The sequence below is a fragment of the Heterodontus francisci genome, chromosome 17 (assembly GCF_036365525.1).
Source record: "Heterodontus francisci isolate sHetFra1 chromosome 17, sHetFra1.hap1, whole genome shotgun sequence".
NCBI classification, from domain to species: domain Eukaryota; kingdom Metazoa; phylum Chordata; class Chondrichthyes; order Heterodontiformes; family Heterodontidae; genus Heterodontus; species Heterodontus francisci.
In genome coordinates, this window is record NC_090387.1 from 62,794,567 (window position 1) to 62,813,603 (window position 19,037).

General features: G+C 41.7%; 1 protein-coding gene across 2 annotated transcripts in view; it reads left to right on the forward strand.

Annotated features, from left to right (window-relative positions):
• Nucleotides 1–4,602: 4,602 nt before the first annotated feature.
• The window catches only part of ripor1 (RHO family interacting cell polarization regulator 1), a 346,423-nt gene continuing 331,988 nt past the window's right edge, over nt 4,603–19,037 (forward strand). The window contains exon 1 of one of the 2 annotated variants that reach the window (XM_068049514.1): nt 4,603–4,697. The gene's annotated coding sequence lies outside the window, so the exon portion shown is untranslated. The other variant, XM_068049515.1, reaches the window with a different exon arrangement.

Genomic DNA, 19,037 nt, shown 5'->3' on the forward strand with positions numbered 1-19,037 from the left:
GTTTTGTTACACGTGTGTCCAATCCATCCTATCACATTAAGTTGGGAAGCATATGATTTGTATCACTATCACTCGGAGTGAGTGAGTATTCTTTCTATAATTCAATATAAGAGGAGGAAACATACATTTCCTTTGTATCGCAAGACTTTCCTAGAATATTTGCATCTGCAGTGGGCCACAGAATGATCAACATTACAAATTTTCCTCTGGAGGAAAGTCTTTGACCACATGCATAATTGACAATACACTACTCTTTAGCACTACGCTAGTAGCAACTAAGATGTGTTTATGTAAAGGTACTTATTTTATAATAACAAGTGATATCTTGAACACTACTTCTCACTTTCACAAGAGCACATTTTTGATTTTTTGACCATTTTTTCACAGAAAGTATTTAGAAAAAGATTATTTGTAATGTTGGATTGTTACAACAAAGTGGATTCACATAAGTTTAGTAATAGGGGTACCCTCATGAAAAGTGGTTAATATAACAATGGAAATTGCTTTCTATAGACTGTAAACAATAAGCAGAGTGGATGGAACTTTCCTGTGGATCTGGCGGTGCTGTACCTGGGAGTGCCTGATGGTGATACTGAGAGCCTAAAATGAAAAGTGTTCCATTCCCCAGCAAGATGACTGCAATATTTAAAATATATTTTTAAAATGTAATTGCCTGATTGGATATTTTAATTCTAAAAGGCAAATTCTCCACTGATAAGTTGTATCTACAAAATAAAATGCAATTTTCTTTAAGAGTGAGTCTTCCTCTTTTTAAAGTGTTTTCTCCTCTTCCCCTTTCTCAGTCCACTGCCAATAGCTCTCTAAAAATTATCTAACAGGAGATGTGTGAGAGTGACTTAGAGTGACCCTTCAGTCTCCCCTCCCTGTCTATCAGAAAGTCCCTGGGCATCAGCTTTGTGCATTCAGATGACAACATCAATATGACAGGAACTTAGCAAGAATTCAACCATGGGTTCCAATGCACTTGTTATGATCAGGTGAGAAAGGGATCTAGGGCTCCCCTCTCAGCCTTTTCCTGGTTTGGCCGTAACAAGGTTTAACTTTTAAAACACAGTGTTTTTAGTTTCCCCTCAGTGAGTCCTTGCTCACTGCTCTCTAATTGTGATTGCAAAGAAATCAACCAAACAGGTTTGCTCAGATTTAAACAAGAAAGGTGTAAGTTTATTAACCTTAAATCTCTAACTCAGTTAAAACTACAAAAAATACAAAACGTGACCATGCTAGCATGCATATGCGATAAACGCACACGTAAATAGAGACAGAGGAGGCGAAAGAATTAAAGGGGAAAGGTTTGAAGTAATAGATGGAGTTTAGTTACTGGGTTTGGGTTGGATGTAAAGTCTTTGATTTAAGTTAAGTTTTGCAGTTCTCATTGGGGCCCAGTGCACACTTTCAAACTTGTTTTGTTGGTCTTCTGTCTTGAGGCTTAAGTTACTTCTGTGGGTCCCTGGAACTTTGTGTGTGAGAGAGACAGAGAGAGGGAGTGCTCTCTTCTTGAAGTCCAATTGCAGTCTCTTCCAAAAACTGTTCTGTGAGCACAATTCAATAAACTCTAGATTGGCTAGCAGGTTAGTCATGTGACTAGCATTTTGCTTGAGACAGCTTCGCCTACGAGGTTTGTGGATTCCTCATAGCTTACCAGACACTCTCAGTGGGGGGACTGGGGCGGGGGTGGGGGGTGGAATGCTGGCTCTCGCACATTCAATGACTCTCAATGTCTCTTGATCATCACTATTGACAAAACACATCTGGCTAATTGAATCCGGGAGTACTCCCATTGTTGCTCCATGCCACTGTCTTTTAGAATGCAAATATGCAGCCATGTTTTCAGCCACTGTTCTGTGGTATTTTTAAAACAAGTTATTTCAATGTCCAGTAAACATTCAAATAATAATGTTCCATATAACAAAATTAATATGTCTCATTTTGGCAGGTGTGGTTTCTGTCACAGAATGCACTTGCTTGAAGTACAATACTGTCTTGAGAGATCACTGTTGTCTTTCAGAATAAAACCCTTTATGCTGTGCTGATCTTGATGCTATATGGCACGAGATGCACACTGGACATACTTGGTTCTTTTGTCTCACAATGGCAGTAAATGTTTACAGCCTCTGGTTTAATTTACAATGTAAGATCAGTGCTTGTAAAAGATGCTTATTTTTAGAAAAAACAGAGTACTGCATGGACTGAGTTCATTCTTGCTTTTGCACAGGGTGGTTTATTGCCCCAGAAGTCACTCCTGTTTATAAATTTTTCTATCTTTATAACAACATTTTGATAGTGCCTTTCATGGAGTAAAATGTCCCAAAGAGTGATTATCAACCACAATTTAACACCAAGCCGCAAAAGAAGATATCAGGACAGGTGAACTAAAGCTTTGTCAAAGAGGTAGGTTTTAATGGAAAGAGAGCGGTGGAGAGGTGGAGAAGTTTAGGGAGGGAATTCCAAAGATTAGAGCCCAGGCAGCTGAAGGCACAGTCGCCAATAGTGGAGTGAAGAAAAATAGGGATATGTAAGAGGGCAGAATTCAAAAAGCACAGAGGTCTTCGAGGGTTGTAGGACTGGAGGAGGTTACAGAAATAGGGAAGAGTCAGGCCTTATTTGAATACAAAGGTGAGAATTCTAAAATTGACTTGTAGCTGGACCAGGAGCCAATGTAGGTCAGTGAGCACAGGGGTGATGGGTGAATAAAACTTTGTGCAAGTTAGGACATGGGCAGTAAGGTTTTGGAAGAGCTCAAGTTTACAGAGGGTACAAAGTGGAAGGCCAGCCAGGTGTGCTTTGGAATTGTCGAGCCCAGAATAAATAAAAGCATGGATAAGAGTTTCAGCAGAAGCTGAGGCAGGGGCGGAGCCAGGCAATGTTATCAAAGTGAAAGTAGTTTTCTGATATTTCTTCATCTGGTCTGAGCTTTTCGCATCTGTACTAAATTTTCCCTGGCCTAGAGTAATTTTGGTATTTATAGTTTTACTGTTATAGTTAGAAAGTTTTGTATACATGTGTATCAAACTCCAAAATACAAGTGTGTTAGACCCTATTACGTAATAAAAGACACTGTATCACTTTTGTATGGACATCACAGGCCTGCCATAGTCGATCTATTGTGGTCAGGCAGCTGATGTTATTTCATCATCTCGTCAATTCTCCTGTGGCAGATTTTCTACCACTATTTCCCAGACAAAAAGAAATCATGCATTTGTAAGAACATAAGAAATAGGAGCAGGAGTAGGCCATTCGGCCCCTCAAACCTGCTCTGCCATTTAATAAGATCATGGCAGATCTTATCGTGGCCTCAACTCCACTTTCCTGTATGTTCCCCCCCATAACCCTTGACTCCCTGGTGGATCAAAAATCAGTCTCTCAGCCTTGAATATATTCAATGACCCAGCCTCCACTGCTTGCTGGGGCAAAGATTTCCAATGATTAATGACCCTCAGTACACCAGAATTGTTGGTACCTCCAACCCTTCAGTATCTTTACATTAAATATATAATTCTTTTCTAAAATAAAGACAGAAAGTGCTGGAAGTACTCAGCAGGTCAGGCAGCATCTGTGGAGAGAGAAGCAGAGTTAACATTTCAGGTCTGTGAGCTTTCATCAGAACCTGAAACGTTAACTTTGCTTCTCTCTCCACAGATGCTGCCAGACCTGCTGAGTATTTCCAGCACTTTCTGTTTTTATTTCAGATTTCCAGCATCTGCAGTTTTTTGATTTTTTTTTTTGGAGATGCAGCACTGAAACGGGCCCTTCGGCCCACCGAATCTGTGCTGACCAACAACCACCCATTTATACTAATCCAGTGTATAATTCTATTCCTTATTTTTCCTCCCAGAATACTTCCTGAAATCTTTTACAGTCCTCTTTGCTGCTTGCCAAAATAACCCTGACCGCTGAGATACATCACTTTCAACTCTTCTCCAATCCAATCCAACAAACACTACTCATTTAATCTCACTCTTTCTTTCCTGTCATTAACCAACCCGCTATCCAAGTTGCTACATTTTCTCATATGCTATACATCTGAATTTTTGTGACAAGCCTTTTGTGACATACCTTATCCAATGCCTTCTGAAAATTCATATACACTATATTGATTACATTCCCCTTAACTGTACAATAAGTCCTCCTTCAAAAAAAATGTCTTTTATTTTTAAGTTGTTGGCAGGCGGTGCAGGATGCTATCGAAGTTGCATTTATAGCTCACCTCTGGTTGTCCGGGGAAGGTGGTGAGGAGTGTGCACTTTGAATCTCTTGCCTTAAACAAATCTATGCTCACTAACCCACTCGTTTCTAAATGCTCACTAATTTAATGCGTAATTTTGTATTCTCAAGAATTGTCCACAACTGAATATAGGCCAAACGGTTACTTCTTTCCTTTCCCTTCCTGAATATTGTAATAAATAACACAGAAGGTATCCGAGCGTCGTTTTAAACTTGTTAAATGTGGGTTTAGATGTTTATTTGGAATTGGTTATGCCGAGCAGGGCTAAGGAGGTGGGGCTGCAGAGTAGTGGGCGTGTCAGTGGTCAGTAGGTTCACCGGGCAGTGTCCACTGCACACGGCCACAGTGTTCCTGTCCACCAGTCGTCATTGTCTACCGAAACCCGGCAGATGCGCCTTTAGTTTGACAGCTGGAGCTGGACTCGTCTGAAGATACCTATTTTGTCTTCTCTTCAGTAAGTGAAAGTTGAAGAGAGTGCCACCGCATTGAGCTATCTTTCTGCAATTCCCCCTTGTTCTGTGTGGAAGTGGAAGGTAGGCTGCTTGTGAAAAATAATAATGGTACATTTATCTTACTGAGGAGCTGCATATAGTTGCCAGTGAGCTTTGCATGACGCTGTAACCATCCAATGAATAGGAGTTGGAGCTGACTATGTGGTTGTTGTAATTGCAGTTTACAGAGCAGTAATTCACTGATTTTAGTGGAATAACAGCAAGCAATGAACCAGTTTACTGTGACTAGGAGGCGCAGCCTTTTAGTACATAAAAAAACTAATATCTTAAGCACATCCCGTCCTATTTGTTTCTGAACTTTCACTCCTCGAAGGAAACGTCTTCAGGGTTTATACAAAGTTTTGGTTCAAAGTCCCGCAGTGCTGTGAAACGTTTCTTTATGTCTTGTTTGTGGTTAAGGAATACAAACTTTATTTGGACTTTGTGAGGTTCCCCCATCCCCTTAAAAAGTAGTTAAAGTGATTAAAATGTGTACAGATTTTTAAACCAAAGCGTAATATGTATTCTAATTGCGATATTCGTTATTCTGGAGCTTTTTAAAGCAAATGTAACCTTTTTGTTGAACTTTTCTGATCCCTTGACATTTTGCTTCTTGGTATTCAGGCGAGAAATGGTGTGCCTTGGACTGGCAAGTTTGGTTGCTATGGAGACGAGGGGGCTTTCAAGGGGGTTTTTATCAGCAAAGTCTCAATCTCCGATGCAGAATATTGTTATTTTACCCTGATGACAGTTTAAGAGCTGCCAATAAAAGATATTAACATCCGCCATTCTGCAGAAGATTTCCTCCTAAGAAAACATTTGCTTTCAATAAACCTTATTACACGAAATGCATCAAAAGCAGCCTGCAGTTTTCCCACCTGAATAGTACTTCTATCCTTCTCTCTGTGAAAGGATAGTTTGCCATTTCCGAACTGCTTCCTTTGCAGTAACCTTTATTTACCTTTTTACCCGACCATATGTTAAAGAATATCCCCGTTGAGTAGCCAAATAAACTCCCCATCCTCCAATGAGTCTGTTTGTTTTGTAATGTAAGATATTTTTTCCTCTTTGAATATCAAGTATGTTTTTTCAAATTATTAGTATGTTCCCAGTATTTCAGTTTGAGTAACTTGAATGTGGGCCCTGAGGATAGCTTCTGATTTTAATCAGAACTTTCAAAATCTTGGGGGAAAATATTCTTTTGAAATCTGGCATTATGCTTTTTTCCCCAAAAGTTAGTTAAAGTGAGCATTTTTAAACAAATTTTCAAACCAGTTGAAAATGTAGCTGTTCGGAAAAAGTCATGCCGTTTTCATAAACGGTGCAATATACAGGACACCAGCTTGATGTAAGAGTCTTACCATCATGTCGAGATGGCCGGAGGCGAGTAGAGAGATTTTGGGAATGTCAACAGATATCAAATTCTTGTGTGTGACTTGTAGCGGTATGAGTTTTATCAAGTGATGTGTGGAACTAATGATCTAGCAACATGAGTTTAAATCCAACTGCGGCAGCTGGGAATTTAAATTCAGTTAATTAAATAAATCTGCAATCTCAGTAATGGTGACCTTACAACTACTGGATTGTCATAAAAACCCACCTGGTTCTCAAACATCCTTTAGGGAAGGAAATCTGCCATCCTTACCTGGTCTGGCCTAGATGTGACTCAAGATCCACAGTAATGTGGCTGACTCTTATTGCCCTTAGAAGTAGCCTAACAAGTCATTCAATTGTCAAGGACAATTAGGGATGGGACAATAAACACTGGCCTTGCCAGTGATGCCCACATCCCATGACTGAATAATAATTAAAAAATAAATAAATCCTGATAGGACTATGCTTTAGCATTGCTAAGGCTCTGCACAAGAACCCAGCGCAGGAGTGCTGTGACACTGTGAAAGCCCCTGTCAATATTGCCCCCCACCAAACCCCCCCCCCCCTGAGCCAAGGCGGTAGCAGTCTTAGCTTCTGTGTCAGCACAGGCTTCACCATGGGAGGTGCCACTGTCATGTTCATAGAGCTGACCAGTTGATCCATGTTAGGCAGAATGGGCTCTGCGTGAAGCCTTGAAACAAGTTGGAACTGGACCTCTTCATGCTCTGAGCCATTGTGCACAAGCTTGCTGACAATCTGCCCAGTCCACCTACCATTTGTTATTTGCCCCTCAGCCTTCTTCACCACGCTTGACTCTCGAAGCCTGCATCTGAACCCTCTGCAGCAGAGCGAGTATGTGAGCTCATTCAGTAGCAAACTGGCCCTTGTGGCTTCTTAGCTCGTGCACAATTGCACCTGGCGAGTTAGCATTGAAGATCCTTCTTCTAACCTAATCTCTAAAGTATGTATGGTACAAGTCTCTAAGCTGGTCCTTTCTAGAATTGGATCAAGTGATGGGTGCATCTTCAGGAAGACTGGCCTCTTTTTCCTGAAGTGGCTAAGATATCATGCACATTCTCAGCACTTAAAATGAAAGAGAAGGGCATAGGTTAGCTTTTAGCGTGAAGGTAGAGCAGAGGAAGAAGTGGCTGGTGAAAGCAGCCGCAGTTTGTCATGCAACATGTGTGGAGTGCATTAGAAGTAAGAAGGGCAAAAAAGTATAAGATGTGAAGAAACGCTGTGCGGTGTCTCCTCCAACATTGCCAGTCACTGTATCAGAGTGAAGGGAAGAAGCTCAGGGAGTATCTTGTGTAGTGAGGCTCAGTTTTCCCTCTAAGGTGTGCAGATACGCAGCAACCTGGAAGGTACTGCACAAGCCCCTCACAAGTTGTCCCATTTAAGATAAAGCTCATGCCCAGCTGTACAAAAAATTTAAAGGGACAGTGCATTGAAATAAACAGGCCTGGCACAAGGAAAAGAAACTAGAGGGAACACTGGTGAAGCTGGAGGTGGTGCAAGCCAGAGAGAGTAAGATACCAGTATTCTTACCATGACAACTCTGGTGAGGTAATTGAATTTCTTTCTGCATTTCAACATATCTTGGGAGCTAAGCTCCTGGCATTAACCCCCCTCAGCCACCACTTCCCACAGGCAGCAGAGATGTTGTCAAAAGGGTTTTCTGTCATTTGTATTGGGAACCTCACTGATTCAGGTTTGCAGTCTGCTCTACCCACACTATTCATTGGCTACATGGAACAAGAACTTCCTCCTTCTGTTCACTACCTGGACCAGGGCCTCCAAAACGGCATCAAAGCACCTGGGTGCCCTTTCTGGACCATCTCCAGCCATTTTCTGCAATTTCTGAAGTTTTCCTGTTGCCTGCACCCATTAAGAGGTGTTTACTGTCTTTAAGTGGCATCAGAGACACCCACTTTCCCCTCTCCCCACCCCCAAACAGGCATGTAGCCAATGAATAGTGTGGGTAGAGCAAGCTGCAAACCTGAATCAGTGAAGTTCCCAATACAAATTTAACATGGCCACTGGGGCCACATGAATAGGTGCGTGCAGTATCTGACACCCCTCCTGCACACCCATTTTTGGGAACGATTGAATATCTGGGTCAACATGCTTGAACTGCAAAGCGTTCTGCTCTGCAGCACCTTGCATTAATGAACACCCAAAATTTACAATATAAAGTAATGCACACTTTAATCTTTTGAATCTGTTCTTTCAAAGGTGATAAGGTGGCACAGCATGTTGGCGTAACAACCCATGGCCATTTAGAGTGGTGTGACTTATCCGTGAGATGTTGTGTTGCTGATCTCAGCTGTGTTTCCATGAGGATGCACTGAGCAAAGCCAGGTGCTTCCTTTATAGGAAGGAAACTAGAGAAAATCAGAAGGAAAGCTATCCTGGAATGCTGCCAGTGACTGGCTATGGAGTGATGTTGGTCAGTGCCTTAGAACAAATTGTGCACATGCTCTCTCAGCTACAGATAGTGCGTGGCATGGGAAACACAAGAAAGAGATGAGCAACATTTTATACGGTGAAGATTTCCTGTGTGCATTAAGTGCAGCACAATCATTAATACACAGAGAAAATCTTGCCCAAGGGAACCTACCTTTCTAAAACATTGCTTTAGATGCAGCAGTAATATGGCTCTTGTAAGGGTACAATGCTGTTGTGGACCTTTTAATCTTGAAGAATAACATCATGAAATGACCACAAACATTTTTTCAGCTGATCATTGGTGGAGTCTGTCAGATCTGGTAATCATTTTGTAAAGATCATCAGTGTTTTATAACAAAGTTGATGTTAGTTTACTAAGTATTTCTCAGGACCAAATGAGTTAAAGAAGAACTCTGTAATGCCATTTGTGTCAAAAATAGGACACTCTGGGCTGAAAAGTTATGTCAGCTTTTCAGACATAAAACGGCACAATGGTGATAAATTTAGAAGTGGAACAGCCCACAGCCAGTCTACTCGAGCAGTTGCGCCACTGCTAAATTCATCAGACCCATTTTTTACACTTCTCAGGTAGCCACCAAGAGGAACCTTGCATATCTTAATGAGAGCCTATCACCTGTTTAAGGACCCCTCTGGGGAAAATGGTTTCCAATGAGAAAAGCTGGAGCTGGGTCTGTCCCGCTCAGGATTCTTCAGTGGCTGCTTTAGCCAAAGCAGCTGCTGCCACCAACAGAAATGATTTTTTTTAACACATACATTTTAAAATGCTGCTATGGAGCCAGGAGGAGCATGAACAGGAGGAGCCGTTAATTCCCAGCCTTGTGTTTTCCCAGATAGATTACAACTGTTGGCCATCCCCCCCCCCCACCACCTCCCTTACCCCCCACCCCCACCCCCACCCACCCTCCTCCCCGGCACCGGATTGAGAGGCTGGCGGCTGCTGATCTCTGCTTGTTCCTGGTCCCGTTGACCGGGTGGTGGTGGCACCCCTCCACCGCCTTTGTTCGGCGGAGAGTTTCATCTGTTGACTTTTTTTAATTAAAATAAAACCACCTAGTATCCCAATCAGCCCCTCCCCCATTGCCACTTCAGCCTGCTGTTGATGAGGTCAGTGGCCTGATATTCATCTTATTCAAATAGGTGAGCTGACTATGGAGGCATGAAGGTGTCAGCAGATCACCCAGTTCATAAAGCCCAAGGCCCATTTTCAGGCCAGCCTCAAACTTCCTGTTTTGGGTGCATGTTGTGCCTCCATCACCACCTTCACACTTGAAATCGGGGCGGACACCACTGAACTTCTACCCGGTCTGTGTTTTGTTTGCCATAAGTTCAGGTGTTTTAGGGATTAAAGTGGAGCTGACTCCCTCACCGAGTTACAAAATGGAAGCCTGGCTGGAGGCAATGGCTCTCTTGGTCTGTGAATGTTGTGTAACACAGGAAGGCCATAAAAGTAAAAGGTGAGAAAATAAATTATCAAAAGAAACTATGTCACGGGTTCAAAATAAAACTGTTTGGCTACTTACAACATTTATATATGGTCTTATCCAGACAGACTACTGGCTGCTTACTTGCAAAATGGCCTATTAATATTAACTTTCAAAAGAATTTTGTAACTAGATAGCCAAAATGTACCTGCTGCTAATGAGACTATGCAGGTATTAATTTAGAGAATGTTAAGGAATTCCTAATGTGTGAAAGAAACGTATTTACAATATGTCCTTCCTTGTTGCATCACCTGATTAATTGCATGAGACCTTCAGGAGCTGATTTGTCTGCCATTAATCTCTTTACCAAGCTGGTAAGGATGGAGAGGCACGTTATTTCCAGGCCCGTCTCAGCATTGCCTTGAAAATATCTGACAGAAGGCATACAAGGAAAGAATAGCCAGTGGTGATGCATTATCTTGCTTTTTTGCTGCTGGGGAAGTGCCAGGTCTTGACTTATAATTAATAGACTCGGTGGGCCAAAGGGCCTGTTTCCGTGCTGTGTCTCTAAATAAAATAAAATAAATAAATAAATAATTGTGATTTCTGTCACAAAAATGTTCCGACTATGGCCAAATCTGGCACTACAATATCATCGAGGGAAAAGGCATAAACATGGGAAGAGACATTTTGGCGGGAATCTTAACATTGAGGAGAATGTCGGTTTAGGTGTGTTATGGGGAGGGGGCAGCAAGGTTTGAAGTAGCTGGTGGAATTTAAATTAATTAATAAAAATATGGAATTGAAAGTTAGTCCCAGTAATGGTGACCATGAAACTACCATTGATTGTCATAAAAATCCATTTGCTTCACTAATGTCCTTTAGGGAAGGAAATCTGCCGTCCTTACCTGGTCTGGCCTACATGTGTCTCCAGAACCATAGCAATATGGTTGACTCTTAACTGTCTTCCGAAATGGCCCAGCAAGGCACTCAGTTGTACAAAACCACTACACATAGGACTGCAGCAGTTCAAGAGGAGAACTCACCACCACCTTCTCGAGGGCAATTAGGGATGAGCAACAAATGCTGGCATCGCCAGCGACGCCCACATCCCATGAAAATTACTTTTTTAAAAATGTGTAACAGTTTGAACAGCCTGAAGCTCAGTTTCCTTGACCTCTCAGAAGAGAATGCTTGCAGAGGCTGTGGTTGTTGCACCTGGTAGTGGCAGACATCTGCAGCCTCCTAGGTGAAGAACTGCTCTCTGTTGGACTCAGTGGCCATGCATTACCAATGACTGTGAAAATGACAACCGCTGTCAACTTTTTTGCCTCTGGGTCCTTCCAGCACTCCGCCAGAGACATATCCCAGATGTCCCAGTCGGCTGCACGTAAATGCATAGCGCAGGCCGCTGACAGATTGTTTAGCAGGGCAGACAATTATGTTAACTTCGCCTGTGATGACACTCATCAGAAAAGAGCAGGTGCTTGGGTTTGCGCCTTTGGATTCCTATGGTGCAAGGCATCATTGACTGTACACACGTGACAATCCACACACCCCCAGATCAACCAGGAGTATTCGGAAACCGCAGGGGGTTCCGTTCCATCAATGTTCAGCTGATGTGCTACCACAGGAAAAGGTTTCTGCAGGTTTGTACCAGATTCCCAGTGATGCTTTCATCATGTGGCAAGCTACAAGCTCCCTGACCCCTTTCGGTCCACAAGCAGACTGAAAAGGGTGGCTGCTCAGAGACAAAGAATACCCCCTTCATACTTGGATATTGGATAATGACACTTGTGAGAAGCCCGTCCAATGAAGCCCAAAAGAGGTACAACAAAAGCCATATGACAATCAGATGTATCATTGAGCAAGCGATGAGCTTCAAGGGCCTGGACAAATCACAGACCCCCTGCTGCAAATCGCCTCTGTGTTATTATCGGGGCCTTTCTGTCTCTGTACTGCTGTTTATAAGGGGCAATTGGGCAAAATTTGGCATAATAAAAAAAAATTGTAATTGCCCAATTTGTCTCAGTTTGGGCTTTCAATTTGATGTGTTTCTACTAATGAGGCAGTACTTTAACTATGTGTGGATGATGTGTTTGTGCACTTAAGCTATTGAGAATGTCATGAGTATAAAATCCCATTTAAAAATTGGTTTGATTTATACTCTCAAGTGCTAAAGCCTTGAATTTCAATTGTAGTGAGCAAGGAGATTGTGGTTGGCATGAGGATTTTTATTTCTGGCTTGTAACAGAGAAGAAGCCACATCAAAGTATTAAATAAAAACAGAAAATGCCTTTGGATAACAAAAATCTATCAATCTCCGATTTAAAATTAACAATTGATCTAGCAACAATTGCTGTTTGAAGAAGAAAATTCCAAACTTCGCCAGCCTTTGCACAAAGGAGTGTTTCCTTATTTCACTCCTGAAAAGTATGGCTCTAAGTTTTAAACTGTGCCCCAGTCCTGGACTACACAACTCGCCGAAATGGTTTCTCCCAATCTACCCTATCTGTTCTTAATATCTTGAAAACTTCAATCAAATCATCCTTAACCTTCTACATTCCCGGGAATACAATCCTAATTTGTATAATCTCTGCTCATAATTTAACCCTTGGAGTCCAGGTATCTTGATTCTCGTATGCTCAGTGGTCCCTATAAGCTGCACAGCAATCTGAAAGTCCCCAGACAGACAAGTCAGACTTGTAACAGAGAAGAAGCCACATCAAAGTATTAAATAAAAACAGAAAATGCCTTTGGATAACAAAAATCTATTAATCTCCGATTTAAAATTAACAATTGATCTAGCAACAATTGCTGTTTGAAGAAGAAAATTCCAAACTTCGCCAGCCTTTGCACAAAGGAGTGTTTCCTCATTTCACTCCTGAAAGGTATGGCTCTAAGTGCAGAAGTCAGCCCCTTTAAATTACCGCATGGACACAGCCATGCAAAAAGATTTAAAGGGACCACACACTTAAATAAATCAGCCACACACTCCAAAAAAAATTAGAGGGAACATTGGTTATGCTGCTTACGTTTCCTACGTTACAATGGTAAGTACAATTCAAAAGAGTACTTCATTGGCTGTAATACACTTTGGGACTTCCTGAGGTTGTGAAAGGTGCGATATAAATACAAGTCTTTTTTTAAAAAAAACTCTTGAGTGATAGTGGCCTGGATTTTGCAGGGTTGCTGTCATTACCCCTCTGAAACTGACTGCAATTTAAGGCTTCAGTGCATGGACAGATTAACGTGCTCAGTCACTCATTTCTTCTCCACACGCTATGCTTTGCTCGCCTCCCCAGAGCCAGCAATCAGTGAAATCAGTTAATGTGGTGAAAACTTGCCCTTTTCCACTCTCACTTTGCTGTTAGAAACCCCATAAAAAGTTACACCTTGTTAATAAAGTATAACTGGGTTTTCAACGGTGATCTGAGGAATATCTATATTTCCGAACAAGAGACCTGGCAGTGGTAAATTAATTTTATATTTGTTGCGTGTTGTTAAATGTCTCCATTATGATCAATTACTATATTTTTAAACAAATTTTTTAATGATATTTCAGCTTCTATCTTCACCCCATGTGGATGTCCCAATCTTTATTTTGCTCCATGTAAATTTTTTTTAAAGTGATTTGACTACTAGTGCTTTTCATTTCCTGTTTGGCTGTCTGAGAGAAGTCTTGAATGTGATTTGCTACTTGGACAGCTTGGTAACATCACTGCAGTTCCACGCTCAAAATATCCAGTAAACTATGTTGCAGTACACTGCGTGTTGGGAAAGAGGTAACGTTCTCGCCACAGAGATCCCTAGATCTCTCAGTGAGACTTTCTTCGAGGTCAGCTGTGAACACCCTTCTTCCCCTCTGACTGCAAAATCCAGGCTATTAGTTGCTGTAATCTTATTGATGAAAAGACCTGGTGCTGTTCACTTGTATATATTTTTTTCTTCTGTTGTCAACAGGAAAATGCAGAGAACACAGTGTTCTTGTACTAGCTGTGAAATATTAATGTTCAATTGAACAAGCTTGAACAAATGTTTTGCTGGCTGATGAACTTGCCTCTGAAGTAGTTTCACTATAATTGTTAAAAAGAGGAAAATTCAATTCCTTCTAAAACTGTTGTCCTCTGGTTTATGTCTCCGAGAGTCCATCTGATAAGGCTATTACAGCAACATTAAGGGCGGCGCAGTGGTTAGCACCGCAGCCTCACAGCTCCAGGGACCCGGGTTCGATTCTGGGTACTGCCTGTGCGGAGTTTGCAAGTTCTCCCTGTGACCGCGTGAGTTTTCGCCGGGTGTTCCGGTTTCCTCCCACAGCCGAAGACTTGCAGGTCGATGGGTAAATTGGCCATTGTAAATTGCCCCTAGTGTCGGTAAGTGGTAGGAGAATGGTGGGGATGTAGTAGCGAATATGGGATTAATATAGGATTAGTATAAATGGGTGGTTGTTGGTCGGCACAGACTCGGTGAGCCGAAGGGCCTATTTCAGTGCTGTATCTCTAAATAAAATAAATAAAATCTAAGTCACGTTCATCATGCTTCTTCACTGTGCCTTGTGATACTTTCTTCAGTCTCATGCAGTGCTGCATAGGACAGTTTGTGCTGAGACCCCTCTGCTGTGGTCCCTCTCAACAATGCACTGTGTTTGGCCGGTAAGAGGCACAATGCTACTAAAGCAAATTGGCACATCTCCACGTAGTACTTGTTTGTTCCTTCTCCCTACCCCCTCCCCCTTTTCGAGAATGCTTGAACTGCACGTAGCAATAAATCCATTGATGTTGTAGGAGCTGATGAACCTAAGCAATTACCAAGTGGCTGTTAGTGGCAGGCAGTCCGTGAAGCTGAACTTATTACTTTCTAATTGGGAAGCAAACATGTTTATTTCCTTCCTTTTTTGATTTTAAATTTTCCAGCGGTGGAGTAAGTATTTTAGTTTACTGGAAATCTCTTGGAACTTCTCCACGCTGTTTATCATTTGGCATCATACATCAGTACGCATCTGCAGGATCTTCCAGGCAGGAAGCTAATTCCTACCATGCATTCTTATTGATTGACTTCCTTCCTATCAAAGTAATCTTTGTTCAAAAATGTAAAAAAAAAATTGAGTTTTTAAAACTAGAGATGTTGCTACAGTAAAAATAAGAAATTGGAATGCCTCGTAGAATTAGCTGAGAACCCTCAGTTTACTTATTACATTTCTTAAAAATGAGTATTAATATTCCAGTATCAAGGTAGAGTGTTATAGAGTAATGGGATTTGATTTCTCAGGTGATTTTTGCCATATCTCAGCATAAGTATCGGGGACAATGGGGAAGAGAAAAAGGAGAGAGCAAGCAAGAAATCAGTTAAAAGGTGAGTCACCCTGGGCCTCATTTGCTTGCGGAAGAATGGATGAACAGGTTATTTCACCAGCTTCTTAGCCAGAGACACACTATGAATCTGTGGAGGACTAAATATCAGGAGCAAAAAAAAAGAAAGGTATATAGTGATGGTATCAATTGGCCAAGATTTAATTTTTACACATTTCATTGCCTATGTTGCATTTCTTTTCTGAAACACGAGAATAACATTGTGGTGAAATAGGGAAATGTCTATCTTTACTTAATAAAGCAATTTAAAATAGCTTGAACTAAAATGGAAGTTGTTTTCCCTTACCAAACTTCAAAATGGAGGCTGGGAGACAAAATGTGGATGGAGTATTTGTTCTGGAAATCAGTTAGGATGCACGGATTTTGTTGTAAGTGCTGCTTAAATTATACATGGCCAAGGCACTAGTAGGCACCTGAGATCAGAACAACATGGAAATATCAAACAATCAGCATCCTGTACAGTAGTTTGCATAATAGTTCCTTTGATTACAGATAATCAAACTAATTTGGATTTCAGAGGCTTTTGGACATTCAAGTGGCAGAGAATTCTCTCTTCTTTGTAGTTCTGAATGTACATCAGAATTGTGGCTGCACTAGGGATTTGTTAGTACCTTGTGGATTGATCCTATGTTTATTTGTTTCAACGTATTGTGCTTTCAATATCTTCCCGTGTCTCATTGCTTTAATGTATTTTGTGGCCTGTAAATAAATCTATCAGATTTGTTAGTTATATGCAGTGGTCTGATGGAATGTTATGTTATATTGTTTTTAGAAGAAGTAAGGAGAATGTACTGGACACTTCACCTGATATACATTGGTTGATGCCATAAATGGAGGACACTTGTCAATCCTGGGTGCACTATTCGGTGTACAGCAGAGTAACGACGCAGGTTCTTTTGCTCATGAGAGATCTGGACTACTTATGGAAACTATCTTTTTTGGTGTGAACACAGAGAAGTATTGAGGAAATGCCTGAACTATAGTAGTGATCACTCATGGTTCCCTTTCTAGCTCATGTTGAGTGATTGCCTATAAGAGTGATGTCCCTTTAAGATCTTAGTATGCTAATGAGCTGAGTACCAGGATGCAGTCATGTGACTACATGCCAGTCTCACTTTGTAACTGTAACACCAAGAGGCAAGTCCTGTAAATAGATAGTTCTACATTGTATATATTTGTTAGCTGTTTAATAAACCGGTTTGAGATCTTCAACAAACTGAACTCCATGCAACTCTTTTATGTTGCATCAGATCAACATAAATAACTCCCCATTACATGGTGACAACTTTGGTGAGAAGATAGAATCTAAGATAGAAGACCACAGGAAAACAGCTTTAAAAACTACCTACAGCTAAAAGACAGAAAGATAAAAGAAATACTGGCTTAAAAAAAAAAGTCACCTCCAGTTGTAGAAGACGGAGCTCTGAACAACAGGCTGTAAATCTATCACTGTGATTGGGTGAGTCAGTCTGCCGTCGGTACAGAAATCCCAGTTTTAAAAAAAGAGAAGCCTTGAAGTCATTTAAAAGATTAATTTTTTTTGTGTCTCAAAGGCTCCCTGGGAAAGTAAAAAATTTGGGGAAGACCCAATTCCTCCCCCTGGCTAATCAGTTCCATTACAGGAGGCACCCGACAGCTAAAAGTGCAGAAATCCTCCATTCACGCAGCTCGCAGCTAGAGCTATAAAAAGAAACAATTAAACTATTTGAACGCTGCGGAGCCTTCACTCACTCAGTGAGAATTTAAAAAAACATAAAACCACTCAACTGTGAAGAATCGCTTATTGAACGGTGTAGGAACAAACTCTAGCAAAAAAGAGCACTTGAAATACCTATTGCACAGCTGTATAAACAGACAGACTAGAATGCTGGAAGCTAGATAAGCAGACAAACACTGCTAAACATCTGCTGTCAATCAAAGCAGCCAGTCCAAAGAAAAGAGAATTTATTTTTAAAGGGAAGTAATATAGAGTCACAGAACCAGGTCTTAAAACAAGTTTTTGTTTTTAAAGCAAAAGAATAGCAGGAACATGGATACCAATTTTCCCAGTATGAACTGGAAAGCATTGGATATCCTATCCAAGTTCAAACTCTTCCAACAGAGAATGCAATTATGCTTTACAGACCAAATAATTGTAGAACCAGAAAAACGGGTTGTGAAAATAATGATAGCAATTGAAAATGAGGGATTGCACAGTATCAATACCTTTTGGATTATCTGAACAGGACCAGAAAGATCCTGCAAAAATATGGAAAGTGCTGGAAGATCAGCTCTGATTACACGTGAATTTTAGAATTCACCGCCTGGAATTGATGTCCCACAGGCAACAGCCACGGGAATCAATAGACCAGTTTGTCAGCAGATGCCATAGCAAGGGAAATGAATGCGCTTTTTCAGAAGCTGAGCTGTCGGACCGAATAATGGAGTTGGTGATCATATCAACACCCATTGAAGCATTTCAGAAAGACCTCGGGGAAAATGAAAGGTCACAGCATTGATGCACTGCTGGAAAATGGCAGGAAGTACGAAGCCATTGTAGCTGGGCAACACCTACAAGCGCTAGCTACATCCAACAGTATCAACACCATAACCAGTGGTAAGTGGTGTTTGTCCCACTCATGGCAAAGTTGTCCTGCATTTCGTGACCTGCGCACAGTGTGCGGTGCAAAAGGACACTGGGCTCGCCTATGCAGGAATTCTGGCTCCTAAGACGCAGCCAGAAGACTAAGTTGAACACAGGCAAACAGAAAACCGGGCAACAGCAACAAAGAAAGTGCCAGAGACCTGCGTAAATGCAAGCCGATACACGAGGTCCACAGCGAAGCAGACCTGAGACAAGACTCAGAGAAATAGTTCTCACAGAAGACGAACTGGCATTCCACATTGTGAACCTGACACATCACGTTGATGAAGCCCAAAAACTGGAAGCTTTCGCCACTATCAACATCACGTGCCCAAAGAAAGCTGGCAAGCATACACTCAGGGTCAAGACTGACACTGGCGTGAGTGCAAATATCCTATCAGTCTGAATCCTCAAAGATATGTACCGGAGTCATTGGAAATCAATGATACAACCAACGAGTGCCAAGTTATCTACATATAACGGGTCACCCATCCCTTGCAGTGGCATTAACAATGCAATGCAGATATGGCAAATTGGCATGGAATCCAAAAACATTCTACCTAGTAGACACAAGTGGACCAGCAGTGGCAGCACTATCAGCGTGTAAGGACCTCAATATCAGAACTATTCACAAGAGCGGGAAATCTCCAAGGACTGGAACCTGCTCGCTGACACTGACCAGCTTCACATAATGCAGTCTGGAAACCCAGCAACAGCACGATTGTGCCATACCTTCACTTCTGCTCTCTAGAGAACTATGAGCACCACAACGAGCCAAAACGGACAGGTACCTCCATGAAACCAAGTACTCTTTCCCCCAACAAGTCCTCGACCTTGACCCCCAAGCCTTCAGACCCGGAGAATGAGAGAGGTGAAGGACATGCAATGTCCTGAAGAGGCAGAGGAGAAATGAGTTGAAGAGTTGTCTGTTAGCTCTTCGAGATGAGGTGCTGGAACTTTCCAAGAATGACAAGGCCCCAAAAGTGGTCATCTTGAGAAAAGCAACAGAGTATGTTAGCAGGCTGAAGGCAGAGCAACAGAAACTGA